This window comes from Dipodomys merriami, unplaced genomic scaffold, assembly GCF_024711535.1.
Source record: "Dipodomys merriami isolate MVZ:Mamm:240054 unplaced genomic scaffold, mDipMer1.0.p SCAF_264, whole genome shotgun sequence".
In the NCBI taxonomy this organism is placed as follows: Eukaryota; Metazoa; Chordata; class Mammalia; order Rodentia; family Heteromyidae; genus Dipodomys; species Dipodomys merriami.
The window spans coordinates 236,659-258,717 of NW_027204093.1; the positions used below are offsets into that span (position 1 = coordinate 236,659).

The following is a 22,059-nucleotide window of genomic DNA, read 5'->3' on the forward strand; positions in this document are numbered from 1 at the left end:
GATTTTTATAGCTTTTTACTTACTAAATATTGATGAGAATATGTTCAGAGGGCATTGATGACCTTTTGCTGGCTTTCATGCAGAAATGTTGCAAGCTAACACTTGATAAATTTGTGTGCAAGACCCCGATGATATATCCACATTCTTAGCCAGAATACAGTAGTGCCTGTTACAAATCATCTAGATCTGACAAACCCTGACTCAGGCCTTGTTACCACCTTCATGAATGTCCTCTTAGTGTGCAATACTGACTCTCCAATGACCATGACAGAGCCCTGCTGCACGTTCTCATGACACAGCCAAGGTCACCAGTCAGGCGTGGCACCTACAGTATGATGGGAGACTGGTGACTGTTCATATGGTGGAACGACACAGGAAATGTTAGGTCCTTAAGCTGTCATCAGTCCCCAGGGTTCTTCATGAGTATTCGATCCTAAGATTTAAGGAGACATCAAACTCTCTCTTCCTTGTGCAAGTTGTGGACAAGTTTTTCTTCTGGGGCTGTCATCTTCTGTGGAAAGATATGATCTGAGCTCTATAAGCCATTTTGCTTATTCTAGGCCCTTAGGGTAAGTCTGGCATGTATACTTAGACAAAAAGAAATGTAGTGATAAAAAATAGGAGACAACATTTTTCCTAGTCTATTTATTACTCAAATAGGTTTTCAGATTCTACCAATAATTCTTATTAGTAAGAAGCACTATCTCAAAAATAATCAGTGACCAGGAAACAGAAACAAGATGATATTAATTTTCTTTCATTTTTTTCATTTTTTTTTACATTTATCTCTCTTTCAGAAGTTTAAGGGGGGCTGGGAAGGTGGCTCAGTGGTAGAGCGCTTACCTTGCATGCTCGAGGCCCTGGGTTCGATTCTTCAGCACCACATAAGAAAAAAGAAAAAAGCCAGAAGTGGCGCTGTGGCTCAAGCAGTAGAGCGCTAACCTTGAGCTGAAGAGCTGAGGGACAGCGCCCAGGCCCAGAGTTCAGGCCCCATGACCGGACCCAAAAAAAAAAAAGAAGTTAAAGGTGTCATTGAAAAGGAGGGACAAAGAATGAACATGTGCAACATTGAAACTTTGATCTCTAATTAACCATTCAAAATCAAGACATGGAAATTTGGTTCAAGTCGTAGACTGTTACCCTTGATTAAAAAAAGCTAAAGGTCATCTCCCTGAGTTCAAGCCCCAGTATTCACACACACACACACACACACACACACACACACACACACACACACACACACACACACACACACACACACACACACACACACACACACACACACACACACACACACACACACACACAAACACAAACACACACACACACACACTAGTCCTTAGTGCTCAGGATCCTGACATGGAGATCAGCCTTTTCCAGCTCAATTTATCCTAGTTCTGGTAAGGACAGCTATTTAAGCTGAAGTTTGGTGGATAATAGTCATTCCTTCTCATTCTTTTTGCCTGTTGGTGTTGTTGAGTCCACTTCAGGGCAAAATCAGTGCCTGACACCTACTTGCTGCCATGGCAAAGTTGGCTGTGACATCCTAGATGTTATGGCCATTTTATTGTGAAGCCGTGTGAGGACACCCAACCCCACACAATTTTCCCCAAGGTATGTGTCTCCTTTGTCCAGAAGTGCATTCAACAATTCAGCAACCAAAATATCACCCAGTTCCTGATAAACTCAGAGTATGTTTCTATTTCCTTTAAAAAAATTCGACATGCCTTTGACAATTTGTCATTGAATTACTGAAACAGAGTATATAATTTTATGTATTTGTAAGTCTTTGACCATCTTTCTTTAGCTCTTGTCATATTTCTACGTGTTTGCAGCTTGCGAAGGGAAAAAGATTTAATTCAATATAGTCAGACTATCGTTCAGAAGGATATTTTTAGAACCTTGTGGAGGGAATGCCAACTTTCCATCTGGTGTTCTAAAGATGGCCTTCTTGGTACAGGAACTGAGTACACAGTCAAGATAAGAAGCTTGTCCTGATTTCTACTGACTTTCCTCTGTGGTCAGGGAGTTTGATCCCATGGCATATGTTTGTTTGCTACACTGGAGGGCCCATGCCTCCTCTGAAAAATCTAAGGCTTGGGGATAAGAGATACTAAAACTCAAAACCGAGCTTCCTACATCAGTAGGATTACAGGTTTGAGTCTCATGTACTCAACTTTTTTATACATACTAAACTCAGTTTCATTATATTCACTTTCATTATATTCACTTCATAGACAGATATATACAAATATATGTATATAATATTTATGTATAATCAGTGTTATATCTAGAAACACACAAATATATATTCATATAATTATAATCAAATTATATCACTACTTTCTCCAATAACATTTACACTAATGTTTTGTGCAAAAAAACACGCAATTCTAAAATTTTAAATGCCTTTTTAGTTTGAAAAATCATATTGAATCTTATATATTATATAATATACTATGTAGAACATAAAGAATATAACATGTATTTACATATAACTGATTTAATTGTGGAAATTTTTCCTGATTTTGTGTTTGTTCATCTATGTAAGCCTTCTTTCTTCTATTGATGATGGCTTTTACTTTCCAGTATACATAACTCCTATATATTTTGTCAAATATTTTCAGCCCAAAGTAGACTTTTTATATTATTGGAGCCAAATTTTCCTTCCATATTTGCTCAAGGCAAATGAATGCAATGAAAATGTATACAGATTTGAACTCATTGTTGGAAGAGAGTCCCACTTAACGCTATAAGTATTGTGGTATTTGTCCCAATTGACAGAATAGCTTTCTAGGACATCTGATCTGCTATGTTCTAGACCTTTTGTAGCCACCTTATCACCCCATACAGGCATGGCCTGGCTTCCTTGTCACTCTTGTTGCATTTAACAGCTCCGATTATATCCAGTAGGCTCTCTTCTACAGCCCCCTGTCACTCTGCTTCCCCGCCTCCAGAACAGGTATGCACGATTCTTTAGTTTGTAGGTTTAAAAAGAAATATATTTAGGATTCATGAATTCTAGAATATGTCAAAAACATTTACATTTTAATAAAGTTAGAAAAATAAATAGAATGAACCTTTTACAAAAATCAGAAAAAAAAGAAAAATAAGGATTTTCTTAGGAAGGGGAGAAGGAATCTCAAAATCTAGATTGGCCTCTAAGGTGCCTTCAGGCAGAAATTCTGCCTCAGAGTCTTCAAAGGGATCTACTTCCTCAATAAAGACAGGATTTTCTTCCTGAGTCCAGGGAGGGACAGATTCTAATTTATCAACTGGAAATTGGATACCTTGCAAGAAGAGAGATTGGTCTGGGTATTCTGTGAGGAAAGATTCCCTTTCCTCAACTGAATCTAGATTTTGGACCTCACTTATTGGTTTTCCTAAACATACACTGGGGTCATTTTCCATTAGCACATATTTAACTATCACACCAAGAAGTGTTTTTTTTTTTTTTTTTTGACTGATTTAGAGCTGATCTAGCTGGATTGTGAACATCAATGGAAGACATTCTGTATCGTCTTTTTCCTTGGTGGTATGTGTAGATACACCTGCATCACATGTGGGGTTCAGAATCAGTTGGATATCCACAGGACTCAAAACCTACTTTGGCCTTTCTACAAATTGAAAAACACCCTCTACCTTCACAGGATTTCTGGAGATCAGCGATGGCTTCCAATCTCCATCAGTCACCATAGACGACATCACTGATGGGTTCTTTATCTGGAGTTCTGCAGGAGCTTTTCTACGGTGATGCAAACCTGAGAATGAAAATAGGTACAGGAGTCTTTGAGTAGACCCTCGTAGTTAAGGTGTCACTAAACTTCCAAGATGATCTAATAGGAGAAGCAGTAGGATTTGAGTTGGGACTGAACACTGATGAGGAGGTAGGCTTTTTCTAATGAGTGGCTACTTCCAAGTTCTTTCAAAAGGAGAACAGACATTACCTGGCAAAGAATATCCATAAAAGGAAATTTTGCCAAGCTGGGGAGTACTAAGGGCTCTTGGCCAATCAGACACATCCCTAGAGACTCAGGTTCCATCCCTACTCACAAGCTCTGGGGCATCTAAACAAGGACTTCTTCCTCTTTTTCTTGGTCTCATGGGTTCCTCCAGCTGGTCCAGAAAAATATGTAAGCGGAAGAGCAGGTCTGAAGAGGCCATGATGAGCTTGACATTCTGTGTCAGTTCTTTCAGGGTGTCATTGTTCTTGGGCTCATAGAAATCATCAGGGTAGAAGTCCATCCACATGGGGAGGATGAAACAAACAACGCTGTGGACAGATTGATTGTTGGGAAGTGGAAAGAGACTCCTGCAAGCAGGATGCTCCTCACAACCCACTTCTAGTAATTTCTCAAATATAATCCTCTAAAATTCTCCCTGTAATAGGAAGAGAAATTTTTCCCCACTGGATCTGACTTGCTACACACAGCCCTCCCTGTCATCCATGAGAGTCCAAAAGCACAACCACAACCACAACTGTGTAATCTGCTATCCACTGATGTGCCAAGCCTCAACCCCCTGTTGAAAATTACAACTGGTGTTCAAAGAAGAAAGTTGAGTTTGATTCAGAAACCTCAAAGATACCAAGTTTTCAAGGATAGAATTCTTTGTGCCAGCGTCCACTTACTTCTTCACTTGTTCAACTTCTTCTCAGTTATGGTAGAAGTATCTGTACCAATGGGAGGAGAGAAGGAAGTTAACTCTATGCTTCTCCTTTTCTGAACTAACAGGACACACATAGGACTCACTAAGTCCCACATGGTAATGTAAACATGACACACAAAATTGCAGATATGTATATACAACTTCATGGTAATTCTGTGAAGATGCTTATGTGCATCTGTCCAAATAAATGCACAATGGCTCATGCCTCTAATCCTACTAATCTGGAGGGTGAGATCTGAGAATCACAGTTTGAACCCAGTCTAGTTTGTAAAAATCTAAATATACTTATCTTCAATTAACCAGTCAAAGGCCAGAATTGGACCTGGGGCTCAATTGGTAGTGTGTTAGAAATGGGACAGCACTCAAGCCCCCAATTAAAGTAAAAGTTGCCTCCTTTCTTCTGTCTATATTCCTTCAAAGGCCTCAAAGATAGTGATTTCCTAGGTGAGCGTTGACGTTGGGTGCCACTTGCTCCTTCCTTAAATCCTAGTCTCTCAGCAAGCAAATTACTAAGGCTCCACTAGCTTATGAGGCACATGAAATATTCTGGCAGCCCAGTCCTAAGGAATTAGCCAAGGACTGCACTTCTTTGTCTCAAGCCAAGCTCCTTTGACTAGACCCCAGTGAAACTGTCTCAGAGATGTACCTAGTATTCCAATATTCTGCCAGGGGGTCTCATCAGCCCTGGGTTTGAAGGAGGAACACTAACTTCTTTTGTTTGTCATGGGGCTTGAACTCTGGGCTTGGGTGCTATCCCTCAGCCTTTCAGCTCAAGGGGAGCCCTCTACCACTTGAGCCACAGCACCACTTCTGGTTTTCTAGTGTCTTATTGGAGAGGAGTATCATGGACTTTCCTGCCAGGGCTGGCTTTGAACCGTGAACCTCAGATCTCTGTCTCCTGAGTATCTAGGATTACAGGTGTCAGTTACTGGTGCCTGGCTTAGGAACACTAACTCTTTTGTTTGTCAGGGCTTGAAATCTGGGCCTGGGCCCTGTCCCTCAGCTCTTCAGCTCAATGCTAGCACTCTACCACTTGAGCCACAGCACCACTTCTGGCTTGTTTTCTGCTTATGTCGTGGTCAGGATTCGAACCCAGGGCCTCATGCATACAAGGCAAGCTCTCTACCACTAAGCCACCTTCCCAGCCCAGGAACACTCACTTTCAGAATATCCAGCAACTGATCCATTGTCCTACACTTTGTGAAGTGGTGGAGGAAGTTTCCCACATAGAAGGGATCAGCTTTCTGGTAGGTAGGGACAAGGTCCATTACCAGAATTTCCAGAAAGCCTGAGTCCAGGCTCCATACATAATAAGGCACATTCAGGGTTTAGATGAACTCATTGTCACACTGAGGTGGTAAAAAAGAATGGATCTATGAAACATGGAAATGAGAGTACACTTCAAACTGAGTAATTGTAGTAGAGTGGATTGAAAAGTGCACAGCAAATATTTTCTGTCTACACATATAAAAGCATATAAGAAGAAGTTTCTAGTGTGGGCTAGGATGAGATTAAATAGGTTTACTGTCATAGTTACACCTGGCCTGAATTTCCTTGTGATTTCCTTGGTTTCTTCTTATAAAAAGTCCTGAGACATTGGATTCGTGGTTGGGCACTGATCGAATGTCTGCAGCATCGAGTGAGGCACTCACACCTCTCATGCTTGAGACCTGAGTCTCTTGACTTTGAAAACAGTACAGGAACATCTTTCTTGTTCCTGAGCCACAGGCCAAGTGAGCTGGCTTGAGCTAACTGTAGGTTACAGTTGCGTGGCTCTCAGAGATCTATATTCTATTCCATTGTGAGTGAGGTAGTATCATCTCTCAGAGCCCAATGATCTAAGCTGCTTGCTCACATAAGACCATCCCCAAGACAAACTGGAGGCTGAAATCTCCCCTCCCACATCACTTTATACACATGTGGACATTGTCAAATCCCAATAGCCTCAGCTAGGCCTAGATACAGGCATGTCTCAACCTCAAATAGCCCTTCCTAGGTCAGATCCAGGCCTTATTTGTCACTATTCCTCTCATCCTGCACAAATCATTTTGCCTCTCAGGGCCCCCTTGGCCTGCCATGTGCTTCTTGCATCAATTTTTGACATCTACTTCCTAAGACATTATTAGGTTTTTGTTTCCTAATCTTACTTGCCTTTGAAACCCCAGTGTGCTTTCATCTGGAAAAAAGGCAAGTTCTTAGCGGTGGGAAAATCAAACAAGTATTGGAAAACACATGTATTGTTACACATATAGACAGACATTTGTACAAGTGTACATTCTTGTAAGATAAAAGAGTATTTTTGAATCTTTTGTCATATTTTATGACAGAGGGGAAGGGGAGAAGGGAAGAGGTGCATTGTTTTCTCATAATTCAATGATTTTTTTTAAATAGTATAGTTGAAGGAATGTAAGATTTAAAGATAAAAACCCTGCTCCTGTTCTTTTTATAAGCTAGTCGTTTATAAAGTATTCCTCACTAAAGTCTTGTCGTCTGTGTCCCATGAACTATCCTCCTCCATCAAAATAATCAAGGAAAATCCTTCACAAGTAAGTAGACTGTTGTCCAATCTCTGGATAAGTATTTAAGGTACAACTTTGCCTGGTAATTTGTGCGTGTACAAGTGTGTGGGAGTATGTGTGTGTGTGTATGAATGTGTGTCTGTGCATATTTGTGTCTTAGGGCTTGAACTCGGGGGCTATATGACAATCCCACGCTTCTTTCCCTTGACCTTATTGCTCTACCAATTATACTACAGTTCAGCTGCAAGCTTTTTTTTAGTGAACTAGAGAGGAGAGACTCATAATATTTCCTGCTCAGGCTGTCTGAACTAAATATCAGTTATCAACCTCCTGATTAGCTAGAGTTATAAATATCAGCCTCCAGTACCTGGTGATAAAGCATTGTTAATGGAGGCAGTGGAGTTGCAAGTTTCAGTCTGGCTTCAAGACACTATATCATAAAACAGCAACAGCAAAATCCTATATCAAAATACAATAATAAGATGTAATTATAATACAATATAGTGATATAGTCTGCTAGCATACCTTTCAGGAAATCTTGGTTTTAATGATTTAGCAACACAAAACCAAACAAAATGTGCTAATTTTAGGAGACTCTACGATTTTTTAAATTCCATCTTAATAATTTCAAAACATAAGAAACAAGAAAAAATTCATACTTATGAGAATGTAAAAAGATTAAAAGATGGCAGATAATGAAATGGAAAATTCTACACTGCAGGAAAATTATTGTCATGGTGAATATATGGTGGTATTGTTATGGTGAATATATGATAATGTTCTTCAAAGCAGCAATAGATAAATATATATTTACTACACATAGTCTAACTTGTCTATATCTATCAATATCCAATCTTCTAGTGCACATTATTAATGTATTCATGTTTATGGTATATTCGAAAAAGTGACTAGCAGAGTGAGGAAGTTACCAAAATATATTAGCTGCAATGTTTTAGGAGATCAACTTGCTAATTATATTGACTATTTTATATATTAAACATGTAATGTGTTACCATTTTATCTCTAAGTATGTACAAACACTACTTCAAAGTGAAACGGAATACAACAAGGTTTTGAAGGCATATGCCTGTAAAGCTAGCCTTTTGGGACATCATTTCAAGACCAGTGAAGTTTTACCTGCAATGATCCCCACCCCTGGCTGTGCATGATGGAATACTTCTATCACCCTGGTCCATGGGGAGGTGAAAGCAGGAGGATTTCAATTACATGCCATACAAGGCAAGAACTACCACATGGCTCCCTCTCAACCAAAGAAGGCTAAACACTGGCTAGAACCTATATCGCCCACCTAGGTAAAAATAAAAATAAGAGCATTGTAGTATAAGAAACAAACAATATTAAATCATGCCAATGCAAAGCATCATGAACAACGCACACTCGGTGTTTGTTTTTCATACCTTTATTCTTAACTATAGCTTGGATTATATATGTGAGCCAGAGACACTAAGCAGTTCAGCATTATAAAATGACTATTTGAGTGTCTGCTTTGACTCCAAGGTCTTTGATCCATTTGGAGTTGATTGTGGTGCAGGGTAATATATAAGGATCTAGCTTTATTTTTCTACAAGTAGTAACCCAATTTTGCCAGCACCATTTACTGATGAGGCTGTCTTTCTTCCATTCTTTTTAAAGCTACCTTATCGAAGTTTAAATGGCTATATGTCTGTAGGTTCATTTCTGGGATTTCAGTTCTATTCCATTGGTCCTGAGGTCTGTTATTTTGCCAGTACCAAGCTCTTTGGATTACTGTGGCTTTGTAGTAGAGTTTGAAATTTGGTATTGATATTCCTCCAGCACTGTTCTTTCTGTTAAGGATAATTTTTGCTATTTGAGGTCTTTTATGATCCATATGAATTTTTGGATTACTTCATCTATTTCCTTGAAGAATGACGTTGGAATATTGATTGGTACCACATTGAAGTTATAGTCTTGGGAAGTATTGCCATTTTCATGATGTTGATCCTTCCAATTCAGGAGAATGGGAGGTTTTCCATTTTTACATTGTTTTGATTTCCATTAACAGGTTTTTAAAGTTTTCACCATAGAGGTCCTTTACTTCTTTGGTTAAGTTAGTTCCCAGGTATTTTTTGTGGTGCTATTACGAATGGAGTTGCTATCCTAATTTCAGCCACGCTTTTCTCATTGTTGGAATACAGAAAAGCCATTGACTTTGAGGGTTAATTTTATACCTTGCTGCTTTGCCAAAGGTTTGAATCACCGTGAGTAGTTTAGGAGTGGAGTCCGTGAATAAGAGACTACCTAGGTCTCCTTGGCACACGCCGAAACTTTCTTAAGACACCCAGAAACACAACGAATCAAAGAAAGGTTAGACAAATAGGATTGCATGAAATTGCAGAGCTTCTGCATGGCAAAGGACATAGCTAGCAAGATCAATAGATCAACCACATATTAGGAGAAGATCTTCACTAACCACACAACGGACAAGGACCTCATATCTAAAATATGCCTGGAACTCAAAAAATTAAATCCCCCAACAACAAACCCTCAAGGAAACAACTGCCCAATAAATAAGTGGGCTAAAGACTTAAAGACATACTTCTCTGAAGAGGAAAGGAGGATGGCCAATAAACACATGAAGAAATGCTCAACCTCCCTGACCATGAAAGAAATGCAAATCAAAACAACATTGAGGTACCACCTCACCCCAGATAGAATGGCTATAATCAAGAACTCTAATAACAACAGATAACAACAGGGGATATGGACAGAAGGGAATCCTACTGAATTGTTGGTGGGTCTGTAAACTTGTTCAACCACTTTGGAAAATATTATGGAGGTTCATCAAAAGACACCACATAGAGCTCCCCTATGACCCAGCAATCCCAGTTTTGGGAATTTACCCAAATGATCACAAGACCATACCAAAGCTACCAGAACAACTATGTTTATTACAACATTATTTACCATAGCTAAGATGTGGAACCAACCCAGATGCCCCTTAGTAGATGAATGAATCAAGAAAATGTGGTCTATATACACAATGGAATTCTATGCCTCTATCATAAAGAATGACATTGCACCACTTGTTAGGAAATGGAAAGACTTGGAAAAAATTATATTAAGTGAAGTAATCCAGGCCCAAAAAATATAAGTGAAAGAAACATAAGTCCCTTGTTTTCCCTTATTTGCAATAACTAGTATATTTTTGAGACATGCAGAAAAGGTCAGATAAGTTGATGTTGGATGAGATATACCCCTAGAGAAAGATTCAAATACTTTTTTTCTTTCTTGCGATTATTTCAAAGATATTCATAAGATGATTTCTTTGTTGTTTTGTATGTCCTTTCCCCACAGTATATCCACTGCTTTCACTGTATTTGATGTTGGTATAATTTGTGGAGGGGAAGGAAAAAACACATTTTTAAAAAAGGATACAGGTGGACCCATTGCAGCAATGAAATATACAAGCCAATATTTTGAAAATCGAACTTTACAACTTTGGCCAAGAGGGGTGAGAAGTGGGGGTGGGGTGGGGAGGTGTGTGGTGGAGATAAAAAGGTATGGGATGGAGAAACAAAGGACAGGGCAACAATGCTTGATAAGAAATTTATTCAATAACTTGTCCATTTAATTGTAACTTCTCTGTATGTTATTTTCACAATAAAAAAAAGTCTATGTGAAGCCAGGTGCCAGTGGCTCATGCATGTAATCCCGGCTACTCATGAGGCTGAGACCTGAGGATAGCGTTCAAAGCCAGCCCAGGAAGAAAAGTTCCCATAAGACACTTATCTACAATTAACAACTCAAAAGCTTGAAGTGGCTCCATGGCTCAATTGACCCAGTGTTAACTAACTTTGGCACAGAGTCTCAGAGTCAGTGCCCAGGCTCGGAATTCAAGCGCCACAACTGACAAAAAAATAAACATATAAATGTCTGAATTTCTTGTGAATTAAAATGACAGCTCTGGTATACAATTCTACAGTCTACTACAGATTTCATTATATTTACGTTTAGAAAAAGTAGCAGCACTTGAATAAAGGACACTTTTTCATAAACTAGGGCAGATTGGTCTCTAATTAGAGGAAATTGCTGGGCTCATACATAATACTTTTGGTTGGTTTTTGTTTTGTTTTTAGGACAGGATGAGAAATCTTATTTCTACCAATGGCTATTTGGATATGTATGACATCATTCACAGGCCATGCAGAATTAATAGTAAAGACAGGACACAGTAAACTTGCAGTAAACTTATTTGTCTTTATGTGATATTCTGAATGATTTGTTTAGCTTATATTTCCCTATGGCCTATAGTTTCCTATTCGTGCCTTCCTCAAATACAAGCATTTTCCACCAATTCAGATTTGAGCCAGGCAATATATTGTATTAGTGCCAAGAGGTGAGGAAAATTGTAACACAACCAGGAAAGCATGAAACCAACTCTATATTAGCTGGACACTGGGGACTCAGGCCTAATCCTAGCTACTCAGGAGGCTGATGATCACTGTTCAAAGCCAACTGGAGTGAGAAAATCTGTGAGACTCTTCTCTCCAATTAACAACCAACAACCATAAATGGAGCTGGGGCTCCAGAGGCAGAGTAGCCTTGCTTACAAAAAGTCAGAGGCGAGGGCTGGGAAGATGGCTCAGTGGTAGAGTGCTTGCCATGCATGCATGATGCCCTGGGTTCGAGTCCTCAGCACGTCATAAGCAAAAAGAAAAAAAAACATAAGTGGTGCTGTGGCTCAAGTGGTAGAGCACTAGCTTTGAGCTGAAGAGCGAGGGACAGTGCCCAGGCCCAGAGTTCAGGCCCCATTAACGGACCCCCCCAAAAAAAATCAGAGGCAGCACCCAATCTTGAGTTCAAGCAGAAGGTCAGGCACAAAAACAAAAACATTCAACACACACAAAAAAAACAGAAACTGGAGAAAGCTCAGGAAAGGATGGCCTTGTCTACAAGACAAATGTACACATTACATGAATTGTGAAATGGTAACCTCACTGTACAATTAGTAACAATTACATTTTTAAAAAATCTGAGAAATCCTGTAGCCATTAGCCCTTATGATGTGCATCTACTTTCTAGGATTTCAAAGTACCATCATCTGAGCTGGCAACACACAGGTTGTAGCCCGGGGTGATTAGAAAATATGAAACCAGAGATCCTTTCATATTGTCCCGACAACTCTTATTATTTTAAGCAAAAAAAAAAACAGAGGAAAGTAAACAAAATAGATGTTATGGTGAATTAAGCTGTTATTAAGGATTCCTGGCAGAATTATAATGTTAAATGATGAGTTAATGCATGTGTTTTCTAGATACTGAACTCACATGTGTCACTAAAATATCCATGGATTCATAACTAGAAATTCTGAAGTGTAAAGTATAGTAATTAGTTGAATTTCATTAGGTAACCAATGCCGAGAACACAACATGGTATTAAGCCAGGTAAAGTTGTTTATTTACTGAACTGCTGCCCATGCCATACATGGTGGAAAGGGATGTACAAAAAATAGGGCGACCCAACCTCGGGCCTGGATGTATCTAGGCAAAGGATCGGATGAGGTGTGGCAAGGTAGGGGGAAAGACTAGCAATACTGCATCTGGATGTGACTTCAGGGCCTGGGATTCACCTCCAGTCAGATGGAAAGTGTGATCAGAGGCTGACCAGGTCGTGACTTAGTGGGAGGAGGAGGTGGCTGCCTCCAGTTTTGCCAGATACCTAGATAACACATAAAGGGTGGAAACTTAGCGAAGAAGTGAAAAGGCATCTGCATAGGGTCTGCATGGCCTGGGGCAGACCTAATATTAAATACACGTAGTACTGCCATGTGACTCCAGACTCTAAAAATTCATTCTCAAACATTTTCTTTCTCTCTTTCTTTTTCTTTCTTTTTTTCTTTTTTCTTCCTTCCTTCCTTCCTTCCTTCCCTCCTTCCTTCTCTCTCTTTCTCTCTTTCTCTCTCTCTCTCTCTCTCTCTCTCTCTCTCTCTCTCTCTCTCTCTCTCTCTCTCTCTCTCTCTCCTTTCTTTCACTCACCCTCTCTCTCTCTCCTACTTCAGTATTCTCAACTCTCAAATATTGAACACTTGCTGAGTTGAACTCACAGGCTGAGAAGAGCAGCTCAATTAGTGAATGTGAACTTTAATTTAATGTTCCCTTATACCTCTACCACAGATCACTGGAATCAAATCATGAACACTCAGCAGCATGGCATATTAAGGCATTTAGGGGAGTAAGTAAAGCAATCAAGCTTACTGCATTCTGTGAAGTCCAACCTAGGAAAGTGTGGCAGACTCCTCCCTCCTCTTGAGCAATCTCCGCAAAGTTTCTGCATCAGGAGAGTTGACTGGCTCCATGTGAGCCAGTTACCTAAGTGGCACAGGTACTTGACAGAGACTTAGTCTCTGGTTGTGCTGAAATTAATGGCATGCTTCAAAATGATCCACTAATTTGTTGAGATTGGGACTTCCTAATTTTTTGGTTAGCCTATGATCAAATGGTGATCTATTTATTTCTGATTTCTAACCACGATCAGACCACTCAAAATCTTTATCACACATGGAAGACATGAAGTTGATTTTCCCAAATGACATACAAGTTGACAGACAGCAAAAGTAAGTCCTTAATTTTGGTGGAGATGTGTTTTTAATGTGAAACAAAATTACTTAGCAAAATATCTGACTACTGTGATTATACTTGCAAACTCACCCTACATTTTTATATCAAATCACCTATATTAATCAATGATTAACTCAAATTACCTGTAATCATTTATTTCTGTCATATCTTTTAGAAGTAGGCAGAACTCACACCATAAAATAAAGTGGTAGAATTTGAGAGGATCACAGTTCTGAATCAGTCAAGGAAGGAAAAGAAACACTCATATCAACCTACTAGGTAGGGGTATTGGAATGCAATCATAATCCCTGCTTTCTGGGATGGGTGCAAAAATTGCTACTATAGGAGTAAAGTAACTTAAATGAGAAAGGATTGATGGAATGGCTCCAGTGGTGGAGTACCTGTCTGGCAAACAGAACATCAAAACTCAAATCAACTTCCTAAAGATAAAATAAGAAAAGGAAAGAAAAAACAACAATACTGACCATGTGTTCAATGTAAAGATTTACACTAAATTATCATAGTAATAAATGCCATCATTTATTTCTAGGGCTAAACATATTTTCTGTTAAGCCTAAATGAAAAAATAGCACACTATATATAAATCTTTGGTAAAACACAGGTCTAGCTTACAATGATGAACACTTAAGTTTGCATGTCCAGTGGTGTTGCAGGGTTGTTAAGGTTTATGGAAGTCCATCCTTTTGATGAACTTGACATGATGAAATTACCTAACCATACATAACCAGACAGTTTACTGGACAGATACTGCTGATACACACACACACACACACACACACACACACACACACACACTTGTATGTATTTATATATTAACATGTAAATAAAAATAAAAAATTTGTAATGAATAAATTAATTGAACAGATACCTTTCTTAAATAATTATTTTATCTGAACCAATTCATGTCTTCAAGTCTCTAATGCTATATCACATTTACATAGTTGCTGATCGCTTTCAGCTTTTTTAGGATATTGTTTTTTCTTTGTTTTTCAGATGAAAAAAGCCTGCCAATAAACATACTTGTATGACATTCCTTTCTTTAGAAAATGAAAAGCACGTTGTGTTATGTGGCTCTATATGAATCATCAAAATATATTTTTTATAATTTCAAGTACATATTGTCTTAGACTTAAATCTCATTCATTCTCTTCCAATAGTATCTATGGGAAGGAGAAAATGAAGGATCATACTGTTACTTTGGGAGCTTTGGTTATTAATCACTGAAATAAATATTATGAAAATGAAAAAATTATTAAAAGAGATGACTTGAAAGTTATCTTTCTACACACTCATGCTACTCCCTCAACTATATCATAGAGCTTAAAATAAGTACCATTTTAGCTGTGTGCCATTGGCTCATTCTTGTAATCCTAGCTACTCAGGAGCTGAGGTTTGAGGATGGTAGTTCAAAGCTATCCCTGGCAGGAAATCTGTGACACTCTTACTTCCAATTAACCACCAGAAAACTGGAAGTGGCACTGAGCCCAGGGACAATGCCCAGACCCAGACTTCAAGCCCTATGACCAAGAAAAATAAAAAAAAGGAAAAAAGAAGGAAAAAGTAACATTTTTACAATTAATGTGCACATATAACATATACACAAAAATTTTCTAGAAATAAAACTATAACAGTCTCTGGACTGGCAAAGAAAAAGAGATTAAAATGAAATTGCCTTTAATCATTCATTTAGACAATCTATACTGAGGGCAGGCTACTGGAACTCACATCACTAATTGAAGAGCTATAACTTGAGAGCATCACAGTTCAGAACCAGTGTGCAAGGAAAGTAATAAGAGTCACATATCATCCCAAATCCTGGCATGTTGGAATGGATTTGTAATCCCAGCTACTTGGCAGACAGAAATGAGGAACTTAGCCTCTGTTTGGCCCTAGCAAAATTGATAACCTATGAGCAAAGTAACTAAATCAAAAAAGAATGATCTAATGGTAGAATACTTGTTCAGCAAACAAAATATCAAAATTCATACTCATTTCCTAAAAGAGGAAAGAAAAATGAAGAAAGAAAGGAATAAATAAAAGAAAGAAGGAGGAAGAAAGAAAGGGAAAAATAAGTATAAACAAAAACCTCAACATGCGTTAGATGTTAATAATGACTTTAAGTAATTTTAGCTATAAATGTCATCATTTAATCCTGGACAGAGACATTTTGAATCAAGCCTGAATAAGCCATAGCATGCCCCATACAAAGCTTTGGTAAAATACTGGTCTGGCTTACACTGTTGGACCAATAGGAATGTAAGTCTAGTGGGTGGGTTCTTCATAATAAATGTGTTATGATCTCAAAATGCGTCTTTATTTCTGGCATTTTACCTGAGTAATCTCACTTAAGTCTTTTCCAAAGGGCACTTTAGTGGAAGGAGGAAAATCATTGATTCTGGTAGACAATTTCTGTTACTAAAAACTCCAGTGTATAGTAAGGGAAGCAACTTCAAAATTATTCATTAGAGAGAGTTGAAAGTCATCTTTATACACACTAACTGTTTCCTCAACAAAGCCAGAGGATTTAAAATAACTAATATTTTTAAGTTAATGGGCACAAATGTGCATGATTTTTCCAGAAATAAAATGATCACTCATGAAACCTTACTAATACTTCAACGGATGTTTTCCAATTAGAGGAATCATCTTGATACATTTTCACACAATGTGTATCTGCTTGGTAACAGAACCTACAACTAGTCTAAGGCATCTAATAAAATTTATGAGGTGGTGTGGGGTTTCTGTCTGGTTCAAAGGAAGAGTTGGTATTGGCACAGTCCCTGCGGTGGAGCAGGACGGGGTTTTGAGGATGAAGGCCAGTCTGTGTAGGACTTTGAGAGAGTAGGGAGGGACAGGAAGGACTAGACTTGTGGAATAGGTGGGACTTTAGGATGGAGGCTGGCAGGTAGATGGGTTTTCAGTGTAAGAAGACTGGGTCACTGGGGAGGAGGCTGTTTGGGGAAGAGCTTTGAGAAGGAAGAACAAGGCTACAAAGGGGGAGGTTACTTAGAGGAGGGGTTCTGTTGGAGCACTGTGAGCTCTAGTAGGATATGTAGGGTGGGGTTTCCCATAAGGCAAGGAATGGAATGGAGGCAAGAGGCTGACAGAAGGTGGGGTTTCTGGTGCAGGAATATGGATCTATGAGGGAGAGGCTTTTCAGTATCTGGCTTTAAGAGGACAGAGCAGTGCTAGGAAGAAGTGGGCTAGTAAGAGGCATGGTTTCTGGTGGAGAATGGCAGGTCTTTGGGAAGTGTGTTAGGGAGGAGGTGGGGTTTCTGGCGGAGCAGAATGTATTCACAATGTATAGAGAAGCTTTTCAGGACCAGGGCTTTGTTAAAGCAGGGATAGGATCCAATGGACTAGATTAGTTAAGACGGTTTTCTGGTGTAGCCAGTCACCACTTCGAAAAGAGGAGTAAGGTTGGGTGGGGATTTCAGTGTTACAAGGCAGGACAAGGACTTTGGACAGGGTTTCCAGTAGTGCAAGGCAACTTTCAAAAAGAGACTACGGAGGGACAGGGATTTACAGTTGAGCATGGTGAGGCTTCCAGAAGGGGGCCAACTGGTGCAGTGGTTTCCAGTTAAGCAATGTGGGTGTCGAGAGATGGGATAGTGTGGTGGGAGATATTTAATGGGGGTTTTGTAGAGCAGGTCAGGGCTTACAGCCATGGGGCTAATTGGAGGAGGGGCTTTGAGAAGGAGTGGAAAGTCTACAAAGGTGTAGGATAATTATGGGCAGGGTATCTGTTGGAGTAGGGTGTGGATCTGAGGGAGCATCCAATAGGGTTGGATTTACCTGGGGAGCAATCCAAGGCATTGAGAGAGTAGGTATGGGAGGTGGAGAGACTTGTTGTGAAGCAGAGCTGGCTTTCCAAGCAGGAGATGGGCTATGTGAGAAGCTTCTGGCCAACCAAGGCTGGGCTTCAAGGGCAGTTATACGGAGGTGGAGGGTTTTTGTGTAGCATGATTGGCATTGTGGAAAGAGGTAGGGTTGGGGCTGTGTTTGACAAGTTAGGCCACTTAGAAGCAGACAGAGAGGGGCAGAGTTTCTGATGAAACCAGAAGGGACTGGAGGGAGAAGTCTGGTTGTGGGGTGGGGTATGAAAGAGAAGGGAGGAGCTTGGAGGTACTATGATATGGGATCAATGGGTTGATGAGGAAATAGTGTAGTTAGGGCTGTGAATCTGGTGGATGAAGTGAGGATTCGAGGGAGAAGCCCGAAGTAGGCTGGGTTCTTGTTGGAGCAAGGAGAGATTCCCCATTTGTTAGGAAATGGAAAGGCTTGGAAAAAATTATATTAAGTGAAGTAAGCCAGGCCCAAAGAAACATAGCTCCCATGGTTTCCCTTATTTGCAATATCTAGTATAGGTGTCAGTCAAGCCGAAAAGATCAGATAATGTGATGTTAGGAAAACGAACCCTTAAATATGTATTTTAATGTTTTTGTTTCTTTCATGCATGTGTTTCTAACGCATTTATAAGATTATTTCTTTGTTGCTTTGTATGTCCCTCCCCCACAGTGTAACCCCCGCTTTCACTATATTTGATGTCAGTATAACATGTGGAGGAGATGGGGACAAACAAGTCGTTTAAGGATTCAGGTGGACCTGTTGCAACATTGAGAAGTACAAAATGTCATGTCAAAACCAGCTTTACAATGTCGGTGTGTGTGGGGGGGAGGGGGGTATGATTGGTTGGGGGGGAGGGAGGAGGCTGGGAAGGGAGGTGAAGGGTAAACAAAGGAGGAGGCTACAATGCTTGGTAAGAAATGTATGCATTATCCTGCCCATGTAATTGTAACCCCTCTGTACAGTATGTTCTCAAATAAAATAAAATAAAATAACAAAAAAAAAGTTGTTGAAGTAAAAAAAAATTTTTTTTAAATGTCTCACAGTAATAATGGACACTCTATTGTCTTAAAATTGTGAATGAATGAAACTTTTACTCTGACCATTTTAGAAATACTAAAACTATGTAAGTAGTAATAATGTTTTAACTTTTTATAATATTGGAAAGTATACAAAAATTAATTAGGAAAATATAAACTGTACACAGATTGTTCATTCTGCAGCATCAACTTTAATCTAAAAGAATTTGAAACAATAAAATTGCCATATAGTGAGATTGTAGCATGGTTTTTTTTCCAGTCATCAAAATGGTGACTTAAACGATGTGTATTTATCTTTGGATGCATCGCTGTTAAAACATATCTAAGAAGGAAAACACTTCTATAGAGACCCTGAAGAGACTCAGAAGGATCTGTGAAATGATGTTGGAATAAAATTAATGACTAATTACAGTAGGAATTGATTTTCTGTAGGCCCAAAAATAATTTCCAGAAGAAAAGGCTGCATTGAAAAATAAACAAAACAACGAAAAGGAAGCAGGCAGGCAGACCTTGAAGTAAACATTATCCAATGAGCAATACCTATTGAGGCATGATTGCAATCTTCTTTTATTTAAGTTACAATTACTGACCTATGTTCTTCCCTAATGCCAAATAATAAAGCCATGAAAACGCAATAATCCTTTTCAAGGCCTTATACTTTACAAAAAAATTCGATGAATGAATTGCTAGAAAGTATAGATAAATGTCTGAGATGAAGAGTGAAGAACATATCCCCAATTTCTGGCTTCTCAAGATGAGAGGGGTACAAGCCAAAGCACAAGGGGAATGGACAGAAGTACATTAGTGCATACCTGTAGTTCCCAAGATGAAATAATTAATATAACAGGGGAGAAAATCAACATGACCATCACAGGATTTAACACTGGAGAGTAGAGAGAACAGTGAAAAGGAATGGAAAATTACAAAGGATGCCCTTGCATATTTGGCAGAAGAGTGCGTGGCATTGAGGTCTAAACTATGTGGAGGTGTTATAGGAAACTACCTGTGCTCATATGGTGCCACAAACAGTGAAGAACTTACGATTTACAAGACATTGAATAATCATAAAAGTCTAGCTTCAGTAGTACAGAGTTAAACCTTGATAAATTCTGTTTGGAAACACCTAACAGACTATAAAACCAAGACCAGAAGATTCAAATTGTATATAAGTAAATTGACTGTTCACAAAAATAGAGTTCAAAAAATCAAATCATATAATGTGGATGCAAAAGCATAACATTATTAAGGTAACCGTTAAACCACACACATTTTATGGGAGTAGTCCTTATTATAAAAGATTTATTTTCCTTACACATTTTGGATGTACAAAACCAACAAAAAACAAAAGCAAAACAAAGAAAAGACAATTGGCAATAGAGCTGGATGCCAGTGCTTCCTTCCTATTCCTAGATAGTCACGAGCCTGAGATTGGAATATCATGGTTCACAGATGTCTGGGGTAGCAATCCATGAGACATTTCTGTTCAATTATTCAATCAACGACAGAGTTAAACCTTGGTTCAAATACTACAGACTCAGTCAATCATGAGTGAAAAAAACCAAGCAAGAGTTTGAGGCTCTGAGTCAAGTTTCATTAGTGTACATGTGTGTGCGTGTGTGTGAGTGTGCACACACACAAATGGAATGAGAGAGGAAGAGGGAGAGAAAACAGGGAATATTAAGAGTTTAAGGACTATCCTAACCATATATTAATAAAAATGAGGGAAACCATGGAACCTATGTTTCTTTGAGTCTGGCTTCCTTCACATAATATGATTGGCTTCTAAGTCTTTCCATTTTATTATGAAAGGGTCTGTGTCATTATTTCTGATAGATGCATAAAATTACATTGTTTCTATATACCACATTTTCCTGATCCATTCATCTCTTGAGGGGCATCTTGATTGGTTCCAATAATGCTCCCAAAAACATAGTTGTAGATTTAATGGGTTTTAGCTTGAGATCATTTCGACAAATGCCCAGGAGTTGGATTACTGGCTCCAGAGCTAAGTATATTTGACCTTACAAAATGAAGTTAATTAAAATGAACTCCAAAACATGGGAAAAAACTGTCTTTTTTCAGATGTCAACCTTGATGTCGGTAGAGTATCTAGATCTTATTTTATTTCATTTGTCTTTTACCATTGGTTTATCCCTGGCAATCTCTGTCTTGATTCTGGTTCCTTCCATCTTGTATATACATTTATCTGATTTGGAGAAGGAAAGGGAAAAAATATAATGATGAAAGAAGTAAAAAGAGTAACTCATTACAACAATGATATTCACAAGATACTATATAATGGAAATGCACTTTACAACTTTGGAGTGGGTGGGAGGTATAGGTGGTGGGAAGTGATAGGAGAACAACAATGGAGTGGGTAACAATATTCAATAAGGGATGCAACTTGCTCATGTAACTGTAACTACCCTGTATAGTATTTTTGAAATAAAATAAAATTTTAATATTGAGCCTATCCTAGACAAAATATCGTTTTCAAAATAATACATCTGTCACAGACCTTGTGAGTGATTCTAAAGTCAAGCTATTAGACTTGGAAAAGGATAGATTGGGAAGCCATCTCAAACAGCAATCGAAAGGCTGAGAGCTGTGCTCTGTAAAGGCCAAGCAGTCAAGGGAAGACAGGGGTATGATTTATTACCTCAAGAGTATTTAAGTTCGAGCTGTTGGACACTAAAAGATTAAGACTTCGGAGACACAATGGATGTCTGTGTTATGGTTAGAATGACTATTGTTCCCTTCTGCTCCCTAACAATGAGGGATTCAATTGTCACTATGTCTACAAACAATACTTCATGTTAATAGTTGTAACCACAAGCTATATTGATGTCTTTGCGGACATACCTGCAGCCACTGACCACCACCCCCGGTAGTAGAATGAATATAAAGTATGTCAAGCAGGATTTAAGGATCCAGAAGTTGGCAATGACGCTTTGGGTCCTCTAGTGTCTTCTTTCCTATCACTTCCTGTGATTTCTTAGTTCTTTGTTCAGGTATTCCATCATCTTGGTTGTCCCATAGTTGCAGTTAGTGACAGCACTGATATTCTGAACACCTTAAAACAAACTATGACAAACACTTCCTCAAAGAACATTGACAAATGTATAGGAGCACATGGAAAGATACCAAACATCAGCAGTCACCCTATGATCCTCTAGCAAGAAAGTACAATTCAGGAGTATCTTTACTTCTGATAATATGAGATAGATAATTGTCCCTAGGTATTTGGTATTGCATACATTTTCAGAAACACATATACATTGTGAAATAATGTCATTCATTTCATAGATCACAGACCATGTGACTGGAGTGATTACCCTAACATCTTATCTCAGTTTCCTGATTCAG

At 38.8% G+C, this 22,059-nt stretch overlaps 1 long non-coding RNA gene across 1 annotated transcript; it reads right to left on the reverse strand.

The window, feature by feature from the left end:
• Positions 1-394: 394 nt before the first annotated feature.
• On the reverse strand, positions 395-3,721 carry LOC138837159 (uncharacterized). Its single transcript, XR_011375207.1, has 3 exons — positions 3,643-3,721; positions 844-872; positions 395-511 (listed from the first exon to the last, which is right to left on the reverse strand). It is a non-coding gene; the product is annotated as an uncharacterized lncRNA (long non-coding RNA).
• Between the last annotated feature and the right edge of the window lie 18,338 nt (positions 3,722-22,059).